The following is an 11,870-nucleotide window of genomic DNA, read 5'->3' as shown; positions in this document are numbered from 1 at the left end:
TCACGTAACTTTCCAAGATTTAACATGGAAAATGCCTCAGATTCATTACATTGGAGATACAGTGAAAGTCACCAGCAATGTTGTCTTAGTCTATCCAAGTTTTAAAGGGACTAGAAGTGGCACCGCATTTTAAATCCCTCTGTAGATGCTGGGCATGACAGCTTTATAATTAAGGAGTCCTGAAAGTCTTTTACTTTATATATCCGAAATATGCAAGTTTAGGATATATTTTAAAGTACTTAGTTCAACCACTAAAAAAGCCCCATTTGTATGGCACTATAGAGCAAGGGTATACATATATAATATATACATAATATGTGGAGCGTGTGTTGTATACTATGTAAAATAATACGAGACAAACCAGTACTGTACAAACCTCATTCCAGATTCTTAGCAATGATATTGCATTTGTAATTATGTATCTACTGGAAGAAACGAAACATACACTAATTTCTTGGCGGACTGTTTAACCCTTTTGTTGTCACTGGTTCTTCAACAGGGTTAAGAAGAAAAGAAAAAAAAATGTACAATGCTAAAATCAAAACTATCTGCATGACGTTGTAATATTCGGTGTACATAGTGTGCTATTTTTCTAAGTTTTTTTACATTTTTTTGTTTTTTTTTTAAAAGAAGTGACTATGTCAGAGAAGATATGAAATCCAAGGATAAGACCTACTCTGCAGCTGCGTTGTGTATGTGTATATATATATATATATGTGTGTGTGCGCGTGTGTTCATGTATATATGTACACACACGTTTATATATAATTAGATGTTTACATCAACTGCACCGTTTTTACTGTACAAATCTTGTTCACTGTGCACTGTTAGAATAGAGGCAATCACCGGTTCTGTTTTTTATGTGTAAAGGGTATTTTTTTAAAAAATATATAACTTAGAAGCCATTCCATTGAGATCCTAAATAGCACTTTAACCCAGCCTAACTTCAATCTTAATTTGCTGTGTTGTTTAACTTTCTTTCCATCTTGGTTTAAATTAGCAATATTCCCATTAAACTATTTTTTTTTGTGCCAAAACAAATTTTTTAAAAAAGAGTCATAATTATGGTGTAGAACATCCTATTCCCTTGGAATAAAACAAAGTCAGGAGCTGGTATCACTATTTCCCAGAATCTTTTACCCAAACTATTCTCAGACATTTCAGGGAACAAGAGTACACCTATATGCCAGGTCTGTGGGACACTAAAATATACAAGATTTTTTAACGTTTCAGGTGTTTTTAATATCACTCTTTTTTTTCCATTGTTTCGCCTTTCTGATAAGCAGAGGGTTTTGTTTTTGAATTGCAATCAACCAAAATTCACTTTGTGCATTCTTTGTAATTAAGGAGAATTGGCTGTAAAATGTGCGCAGTAGCAGTAAAAGCGCAATCACTTTACAAAGATGGTACGGTACGTATGGTACTCAAAAAATAATCAGTAACAAGTGTCAAAAATGATCAAATTGACAAAAGCAAATATTTAAACAAGAAACAAAATGTAACCGTTTCCCTGCAAGTTGATGCTGTTTCTAGGTAGGAAAATAACCGAAAATAGTGAGAGAGAAATCAGTTAAATTACCCAGGAAGCCGAGGTAGAAATTAAACAAATACAATTCAATATACTTCTACATACTGCATATGAAATTAGTCAAATTATTATTAAAAAGTGGAGTCAACATTAAAGCGACACCCCAGTGTCCAATGGAGGCCTCTGGGCAATGCTTTCACATGAAAAAAGAAAAAAAAAAATACTTAGGGAGAAGCTGCAGCTCCAATCTCCTGCACCACAAATAGCTGGGAGGGGGAGAAAAGAAGCAAATGCACATGGGGGACTCTGCATTTACAACGAGGACCATATTTACATTTAAAAAGGACTTCTCAGCTATCATATACATTAAATTGTATATCATAACTATAGTGTCCCTTTTAATGCTAAAGACCCCATACAGTAGCATTTATCGGTCACAGCCACTGAAGTTACCCGAATAGATGGGCAGAAGGAGTCTGCATGTAACTTGGCCCAACACCCGACATAACATCTGCAGCGTGTAAATACTCCACAGACAGAAGTAGTGCTGGGTTTGGTTCTGACCTTCCCAACACACGTTTAAAGGTCTGTCAAAGGCTTAGTGTTTCAAGTGTTAATATACAAGCAATTTACATTCCAAACTCCTTCCTGCAATATCTTTATGATACACAGGTTCCCCAGGAGGAATAACCACCAAGAACACTACGATTTTTCATTTTTTTCACAGATATATTCCTCTCTAAGTGTAGTATTTCCTTACCGTTACAAAGGGTTAAAAGGTTGTATAATAAGGAAACTCAAGCCCATCCCAAACAAAAGACCAAGTAAGGTTTCAACTCTTCTAGTAGCTGTAAAAATCGACAAATTAGATGCGCTGGATAGAATAAATTCTGCCAAATTCTGTGTTTCCATATTTTAACAACTTATTTACATGTTTTGTCGTTAGTACTGACCTAAGGCTAGCAGCGTTAAAATGGATTTTCAGAAATTAAAACCAGATTCCACTTCTGACAACGTGAGGGACGACAATTATTTTGCAGTCAACTACTGGTCAGTATTCTGTTACACAACAGAACGTCGACAACAGCCCTAGAGGGGTCTGTTAGTTCCTGGGTGGTGGTTTGCCCTCTTCAGTCGTGAGGCATTTATCTGCATCTACTGTCCTGCTGAGTTAAACAGACTTTGGTCTCCTGGATAGACCTCATCCAAGGACCAACTGCTACTGTGGCTCTCCGCACCATACAAAATGACAATAATTAGACATGCACCCGTTGGTCTCTAGTGGTGATGTAATATGAGAAATCAGAAAGAATCTGGGCACCGTGATAAAGGTCTTTCATGCTATATATTTTCACACGCAGAATTATATACCGTACATCTCAAAACGTGCAGCGAGTGCTCATTGGCTTTAGTTCAATTGAAACATGGAAACAGTTACTAATGTAAAATTCTGAAAGCCCAGATGTTCCAATACTGACATTTTATATTACTTTTTATGTACTTTGTATGGTAAAATATGCTTACAAATATTTGATGTCAGAAGGACCACTGCATAGGGCAACAGATCTTGCCCCTCACAGGAATACATAGTGCCTTTTATACAAAGAAAAATAACATAATTGAGGTTGCCTATAGAAAAAAAATATACATTGAATTATCAATGCTAAAAGTATTTTAATACCCAAGTTACACACTAACAGTATGTTTTATACACGCTACTTAAGATTTTAAATAAACAAAAGACAATTTATTTTTTTGCTCTTTGTTTAAAACTGTGTAAAATATTACGGCCGTCTTTTGTGCAAAAATCTGTAATTTTTTTTATTAAAAAAAGAAGAAAAAAAACATTCTTGTGTTATTTGTATTATATAATCATCTGTTAGGTGACGTAGGTTCATAGATGTGAAACAACCAGTACACAAAATATACAAACAATACTTTAATAAAAAGTCCATATAAAGACAGAAAGATATTTAGAAATATAAATACATACATAGCAAAAACATAAAAGAACCAATTGGTTACTCATTAATTCTTTAGGATAGCTTTGTGCACATCCCAAGCGTTCTTTAATTCTTTTACCAGAAGTCCATTCCAAGTATCTACTACCCTCTCTGCCGGAGTCGTATTTGAATATTTTATCCTGTCTCCCTTCACTCAAGTTATTGATGTTTTTCTGAGGTCATGGCCGCCAGAACTGGATACGGGATTCTAAGTGAAGTCTCACTAGTTACTTATAAAGTAGCCATGAGTTTGACAAGGAGTTTGTATAAAAATAATATTTTCACGTAATCGGCTATTGACAGCCCTCTGCCCTGCAAACACATTAACTGCTGAATGTAACTTCTAGGGAAGCAAAAGGCAGACGAGTTTCTAGTTAATTGAAACCACAAGCTATCAAGTGACGGTTCAAGAAGTAAAGGAAATTAAACAAATTCTACGCGAGCAAGGTAGTGACAAGAATATTTCCACCAAAATAATCAAACGCGTTGGCTGTACGGCAGATAAATAACGGTAGCCCTTCCGAGCAGATCTCTTCTTTGTAAATTCCACTGATTATGAAAGTAACTCCAAAGAGGCTACGAGTTCTCATCGACGTTGCTACCGAGGCAGATCCTGATTTGCTTGATAATATCAGGAGGTAAATGGTTAGATTTTCACTACCATGTACAAGAGTCAAGTACATGAAAAAACAGGCCGGGGCGGTTTGGTATCACTGTCCAAACCTAACCTTCCCTGGCACTAAACTTCCTTCCAGATCACTAATCAAAAGTGCCCGAAAGTTCCACAAATATCTCTACAAGCGCCCCTCCTCTGTTATAAACCATGAGCTCACAGTCATCACTTTCTATGAATCTTAGCAGGAATAAAACAGAACAGACAGAAAGTGTCGAGAGAAGCCATCAATTTGCGTGTGGCACATGGCATGCTATCTTGCGTGGGTATTGTCAATGTGCTTATATTATAGGACTAGCAGCGTACACATATCATAACACAAAAATAACTCAAGTGCATGGCATTGCTTGGCACAATACGAGGGAAAATTAACATCCAACAAAATTAAGCAACGTGTCCCGTTCCAGAGCCTGTAACTCATCACGCTAAACAGAAGTCCGCTTTTTATTTTCATTAAGGTAACTTGCAGGTAGAGAGAAATGCCAGTTTCTGTCAAACAAATTGAACTAAACCTCAGAGGGGCTTAAACCTTTAACCAGCTATGTGCCTCGTGGTTTAAAATATAATGCAGAAAATAATGGGGAATGGTTATATCTCAAAGGAGTAAATCAAGTAGCGAAGGGAGACGGTTTATGGACGCAATATATCTGAAATACTCATTTCCACGTAGGTTTTTCAAATAGTAAGTAGATCATATGACGCTCTAGTTTTTCATAAATACAGCACAGCATGAGGCTGACATTATCTTGCAGCATGTAATATATATATATAATACAATAATTCTCATATACGTTCCTTTACTTCGTAGATGACATCTGGGAAAGGCTCGGCACACATGGAATCGTCTGATTAGACCCTAGATCATTCTCTACCTGGCCAAGGGATCTACGTAAATGCCTTCACTGCTGGTCCAATTATCTTCGGACCGTTTTAAAGTAATTCATAAAGCTGGATAACAGAGTTTAGGGGCTAGGTCAGAAAGATGTAGCACCCTTTGTCACAGGTGGGATTTTACCATGCTAAATATAAGCCCTGCAGCCAGGAATCCCTGTGTGGTCTTTTTACATGAGGGGGGGTGGTAAGGAAATCATCCTTCAGTATGGCGCATGTAACACTGACAGGCTTCCATATCATAAAATTATTTAAAAAAAAGAATATTGATGGCTTCCCACTACTTTAAACCACTGCCACGTTTCCCCCGTCAATAGTTTACTCTTTCATGGTTAAACAAAACATAGGAAGTTGAAAAAGTGCAGACATGGGCATTATATACAACAGATCTCGCTGGGCACTGGATGTGACATTTATGTGAGTTTTCTTCCATATAAACACCGTGTCCTGGATATTATACGTGATTATTCATACATTTGTTTGTTCCAGAGAGGCAGAAAGTTGAGCTTTTTTTTTCTCTGGATATGCTTGACGGCAGCGTTATCCTTCCACGAAGATGATTAACCCTTTGGATTGACAAAGCTTAAGGCTCTGAATATCGCTAATTTACAAAGAACAGTAAAAATATGAATTATCAATTTCCACGTGACTGGTGTTTCATTCACTGTTCATTTTGGTATCATTAAAATGAGGGGTGTATTTGGGGATATTATTTTTCTTATTAAGGTAGATGTCAGGGGGTAAAGGGTCTAGTCCTCATACCCCTGCTGTTTGTCCGGTCATTGTGTTTTTAACATCTGGCAGAGTTTACACAGACTCCAGTGAGTCAGAGACCGCTGTGACTCATGTAAAGACGTTAGATCTGGATTATCACAGCTCACAAAAGGTTGTAAACCTGGCATGGAGCTCGGAGTGCATTAACAGGACCCAATCAATATACACTCTATTTATTCCAGCAGCGTGGACAGCCAGTGCAAACCGTCTTGTGTTGGCATCCGTCCTTAGTGTTTATTCAACATGAATTCCTGAAGCTGAAAATATAGGCCTTCTATCATACCAAAAAAAAAAAAAATAGGTCCTTCAATCAACAGCCCGAGTCTATCGTTCTGGACATGGACATTGCGACCTGTGACGGGCTTAGGATGCTGTTACATTGACCACAGAGCATGGATGAACCTAGCAGAGCAACAAGATTACAGATACTACATAAAAAGGACATGCGGTTCCCTATCTGCATTAAACACATCCGTATTAACCAAACTGATATCAAGCACTGGAAGCCAAATGTACATGGACATGGAAACAATGTAGCTAAATACACCTAAGACCACAGATATATGGGCACGGTGCACTCTAATACTAGTGATGTGCAGAACTAGTGCACTGCTAGTTAAAATGTTTACATTTTATAAATACATGGAAAGTCAGGATCCAAAAAGATCCCTCCTCACAAGCACACCTGACAGTTCAGTAACATAATTAAAGAATGGATCTGTTTGTATGGCGCAGGGACAAGTTTGGGCACCCATGCAAATCTATCCCGTCCTTTCTGAGTACAGAGAGCACCACCTAGTGGCATTGCAATAATACAAACTGTATATCTGGTGTTATATATATATATATATATATATATATATATATATATATATATTGATATATTTTTTACTAGGACTGTGTTACTTTTTCAATCATGATTTATATCACAATGAGTCAAACCAAACTTACCCTGCTTATAAGCAGATGAAGTACTATGGAATGTATACATGATCTGGGTTATAAAAGAACCAGCACATATTTACTCTTAGTACAAATAATCAATGTATGTTATGGTCTTCTCTACTTGTACAGTATTGATTTAATCATTTTAACTCAAGCCTCAAGCTCTAAATAGTAATGGCACCCGCGCTTTAAACTCATGGTTACCATTTGGACACAATATGCAAGATCAAATAAACTCACTGGGTTCATACGACATCTACTGTTCTTATAGGTTAAACACGTGTTTATCTTGAAATAAATTACAAACACATTGATTGTTTTGGGGGGGTTACCAGTAAGTCCTTTCTTGTCATGCCAAGTTGTTTGTGACTGTGACCTTTCACCTCAGCTGCTTATAATGATAAACCAGCTCAGAGACTTGTGGGGCCATGTGGCAGCTGACTTGTTTATTGAATCATGAAACACATCATTAGCAGGCACTGGGTTTGCAGAACAGGGCCCAATCCTGAGCATCTTCAAGTGTGATTTGTCATACTGTGAAAGTGACGCAAGATAAGGGACACTTGGCCGCTCATTATCTGATTCCCAACCTGCTGAGAATAATTCTAAGCCCCCTTATTATTTCTACTCTTCCCAGCGCTGTGGATCAAGAAGGGAAAACTCTCACCTCTAAGCAATTTCAAATTGCACCTAAGAAAGGGGAAATTTCCTCCTTGACTCCAAACTGGCAATCAGAACTGGCACAGGTCATTAGCGAGCATCTGGTATTGTCCCCATATGTACGAGACCGCGCTTTTTTTTTTTAAAACAAATGACAACAAAACAAATGACATCACTTTTCTAGTCACCTTCTTTTGCAATGCAATTTTCCCAACGTCGTACCAACCTTTTTTCCTAGAAGATGGTCAACTTTCACAATAATGGACCATGTGTCGGGAACAAACGTCTAAGCATTTGCGCTTATGCTCCTCTGTCAGCTGCTTAGGCACCCACCTGGCACACTCTTTACTGAACTTAGGGCTGTCATGAAGGCTTTTTTGAACTTTTCAATCCACTCATAGACCACTCTACGAGCGAGAACATTATCCCCATACTGAGCACACATGCGAAGATGAATTTCTGATCCCGGCACACCTTCTGCCCACAAAAACCATATGACATATGAGGAGCAGGGCCCTCCTTACCTGTTGTCTCTGTTAGTCAATTTGTTATGTTATATAGTACTTGTTATGTCCTGTCTACCCATTGTACAGCCCTATGGAATTTGATGGTGCTATATAAAACAATAAATAATAATAATAATAATAATAATAATAATAATATGACAGAACGTTGTTCCTCTTTGGTGTAATTTATAAGTTTCACAGCCATCTCCACCCCAGGGTGAAAACTCTTATACTAAACCGCAACTAGTCACATGACACGCCAAGACACGACCAATTACTACTTCTCCCGCCTTCACCGTTTCCAACGAAAATATAAAAAGTGCGGAAACTTTTCGAACATCCCTGGTATTTGTATAATGACATCATATTCTCTCTAAGACAACTTTTATTAGCATAAATAACTTCCTTAGTCTTTGGTGTTCCATTTCCTCTTATTACCCAGAATTGCCTGCATATTCAAAGACAATATAATATATTATTGGCTCCTGTACCAGCTGACAATGAACAGTGTTGCTAAGTGTATTGTCTACAATTATTCACGCATCTTTCTCATTTAATGACTTACCTTTGTTAAACAACTTACACATTTCAGATTTCGATGTGCCAGCAGCTTACTTAATACTCATTAATATATTATGAGAAATGGTGTTTGTCTTGTTGTCATTGGTTTTGTTTCTCATTTTCCATTGTAGCCATTATATTTTGCAGTTTTGTGAGCATTTTTGTATTTTATAAATGATGCTGCTGATTGATTTATATACTTTAAACGGCATTCTCTTTTTTTCTATTTCCTGACTGATCATTCTATTAAGCCACAATAGTTTTAGTTTGTTTGTTTTGCATGTGTGTGCCGAGGACAGATACATATAAGTGTATTTTATTTACTTTGAAGATATTCCACTTACCTTCTGCTTTTTTTCTTGACAATTCATCAATTTGCTGCAGGGATGCCTTTAACCTGTTAAGGTTGGCCTTTCTAAAATTCAGTGTGTCGTAGAGTCTCTACTAGCTTGAACTGAACACAGAGCACTGGACATGAAGAGTTTTCATATTCTGCAGGACAAATGTTTATAATTAAAAGATTTTCTGAATACGACACTGGTGCTTTAAAAAGTAAAAACGATGACAAATTATTTGTACGTTTGAGCCCAGTTATATTGTTGGACCTCTCTTTTCATTTGGATGTAACAGTCAAAACAGAATTGAAACTGCCAAGAATGAAGAGGGAGTAGAGACATCGTGGGACATGCTGACCCTCCCACCCAGTCTGCCAGAGATAATTTTCCTTAGAACAGTAAGATGAACGCCACCCAGGGCGAGACACAAGTTGTGTTTAAACAGCTGACGCCATATCCCCCTTGCATGTTATAGAACATAGTTATGCTGTTTTGGTGCAAAAACAGTGTATTGGGAATCAATTTATCAATTTATCATTAATATTGGAGATGGTTCTTTGTGAAAATGAGCTTTTTGTACCTTGGTCTATTTACTCGTTAGCTTGGACTTGTCCAATGCTTTCTGGTTTGCAGTTTTCACAGATGTGGCACTTTGGACAGAAGTTTATGTTGGAACACAAAGCTGACGAGTAATGAACATTTAGTCTGTAGATAAAATGAATTATTACAATGTTAGTTAAACATTAAATATGATCAGCGCACGCTACCTTGATAATTTTACAAATTAAACAAAATACCTGCAGCTGTTCTATTACACCATGGAAATATTGTTGTCATAGATATACACTATATGGCCAAAAGTATTGGGACACTTGACCATTACAACAACAGGGACCATTCTAAATAAATAGACATTAATATGAAGTTGTCCCCCCCCCTTTACAGCTATAACAGCTTCCACTCTTCTTTAAAGGATTTCCACAAGATTTTGGGGAGTTTCTGTGGATATTGTTGCCCATTCATCCCCATTCTCCATTCCAGTTCATTCCAAAGGTGTTCGATGTGATTGAGGTCAGGGCTCTTTGCGGCCAGTCTTTGACCCCAAACTCATCCAACCATGTCTTTATGCCCATAAAGACACCAAACACATCCAACCATGTCCCAATACTTTTGTCCATGTGGTGTATGAATGTGGTGTTCACTTTATGCAGTTGCTGAGTGAGTGCTCAATTATGGTTTCCCCAATAAGACATATCTAACAAAAACTTAGGCCCCTTTTATGAATCAGGATATTCTTTAAGTTGCTCCGCATTTATCTTAATGTGGTGTAAAAAGGCAAAATATCTGCATTCATATAAAGACACAGAGCAAAAGAAAGGTAATAAACCATTTTTTCTGATCGGACTTTCCTGGGAACTACTTTTCAAACAGTTTAGAATTAGAAACAATCTATTTGCTAATTATAAAAAAAATGAGACTTTTGACTTCTGGCAAATATTTTACAAAGACCTCACATGGTGCAGTATCACATTAAGGTGACAGAGGGTAAATTGATTCTAAAAATGTATATCTTTACTTTTTTTTGCTTATTAGGTTGGCTTATTTAAACACTGCTTTATGTGACTCAAAATTTAAATAAGAAATGAAATATTTTAAACAAATCAACGTTCAGTTCATTTCGGCCCAGAGTGCCATATTGACAATAGACGGCTTAGTACTGTAAACACAGGGACTGGGGGTCCGTGATTATCTCTCAAAGAAATTCAGTAGATCTCCGCTCCTCCTATCTCACCCTTCAGAAATGAAGCACACGCTATTAGCCTGGCAGCCATACATGACGATCCTCCTTGGAGTCGGGTATTATCAGATAGGTTTGGGTTTCCCATAACCGTTGTTTGTGTTTGACGTTTGGGGAGGGGGGCTCTCTGGTTCTTGGCTCCAGTTAAAAGGAATGGTTTGTGTTGAAAACCAACGGCTAAGAGTTGGATCTTAACAGCTGCAGGGAAATCCAGAAAATACAAAGTGCTTTTTCTCGTGGTATCTATTCAACGATTACTCTGACTCGACAATCCAACACATTCTCCTTTTCTAGCGTTCCTTCGATATAAATATTCAGCTGACTGCGTATGACGGCTGAATGTCGGCTAAAATGATTTTTTTATTATTTATTTTTTGTATTATTTTATATAACCTTCTTCAATATGACTGGGTCAGTAACAGAGCCATAAAAAAGAAATATGGAACAGTAAAAGGACGCCCCAGCCATCATATCCTATAGGGTCTGATCCACTACACGGTAAAATAAGTTTCAATCACTTAATGGGAATGGGAATATGGACCGAGGGATCAGATAACTTCAGTTTGGGTGTGGGTGATGAATTCTTTTCAACCTTCCCTGATATATTTAATGGTTGCACCTGTGCTCAATCAGGAAATTTCCTTATAACTTTACATTAGTTACATGGCAAGCTCTACACATTTATTTTCATGGCAGGTAGGGTGTAAAAAGCAGATGTTATAGCCTAAATTTTGAACATTGTATAAATATACCTGTATATATATATATATATATATATATATATATATATATATATATATATATATACAGATATATAGGTACACACACACACACATATACATATATATGCACGCACAAATTATATATGTATGTGTGTATATAGGTATATATATAGATATATATATACATACACACGTATTTCTATATATACATTTATCACCTCACCTGGTCTAGGGCTGTCATTTCAAATGGGCAGAGAGAGGTACTTTTTTTTTTTTTTTTTTTTTTTAAAAAGGGGTGGCTTTTAGGGCTGTAGAATCTTGAGATATCCTCTTAGCCAGCAAATATTCTAAGTTCCTAGAAGAGGGGCATCTTGGGTTTGGGATCCAAAGGGGGCAGGCCCAGCTAAGAAGAGCCCCATAAGAGGTATGTCACGAGGTAGAGTTGAGGGGTATACATTGTATTACGTGCTGGGG

General features: G+C 37.2%; 2 long non-coding RNA genes across 2 annotated transcripts in view; one reads left to right on the top strand and one right to left on the bottom strand.

Annotated features, from left to right (window-relative positions):
• The window catches only part of LOC128472030 (uncharacterized), a 68,186-nt gene extending 56,496 nt beyond the window's left edge, over positions 1-11,690 (bottom strand). The window contains exon 1 of the long non-coding RNA XR_008346142.1: positions 11,661-11,690. This is a non-coding gene — a long non-coding RNA (uncharacterized LOC128472030). The remainder of the gene's footprint in view (positions 1-11,660) is intronic.
• On the top strand, positions 1,054-1,497 carry LOC128472029 (uncharacterized). The gene is made up of 2 exons (XR_008346141.1): positions 1,054-1,233; positions 1,287-1,497. It is a non-coding gene; the product is annotated as an uncharacterized LOC128472029 (long non-coding RNA).
• Positions 11,691-11,870: the final 180 nt, after the last annotated feature.

This window comes from Spea bombifrons, chromosome 13 (assembly GCF_027358695.1).
Source record: "Spea bombifrons isolate aSpeBom1 chromosome 13, aSpeBom1.2.pri, whole genome shotgun sequence".
NCBI classification, from domain to species: Eukaryota; Metazoa; Chordata; class Amphibia; order Anura; family Pelobatidae; genus Spea; species Spea bombifrons.
The sequence above is the reverse complement of the archived record's forward strand: the minus strand, read 5'-3'. Positions and strand labels throughout refer to the sequence as shown.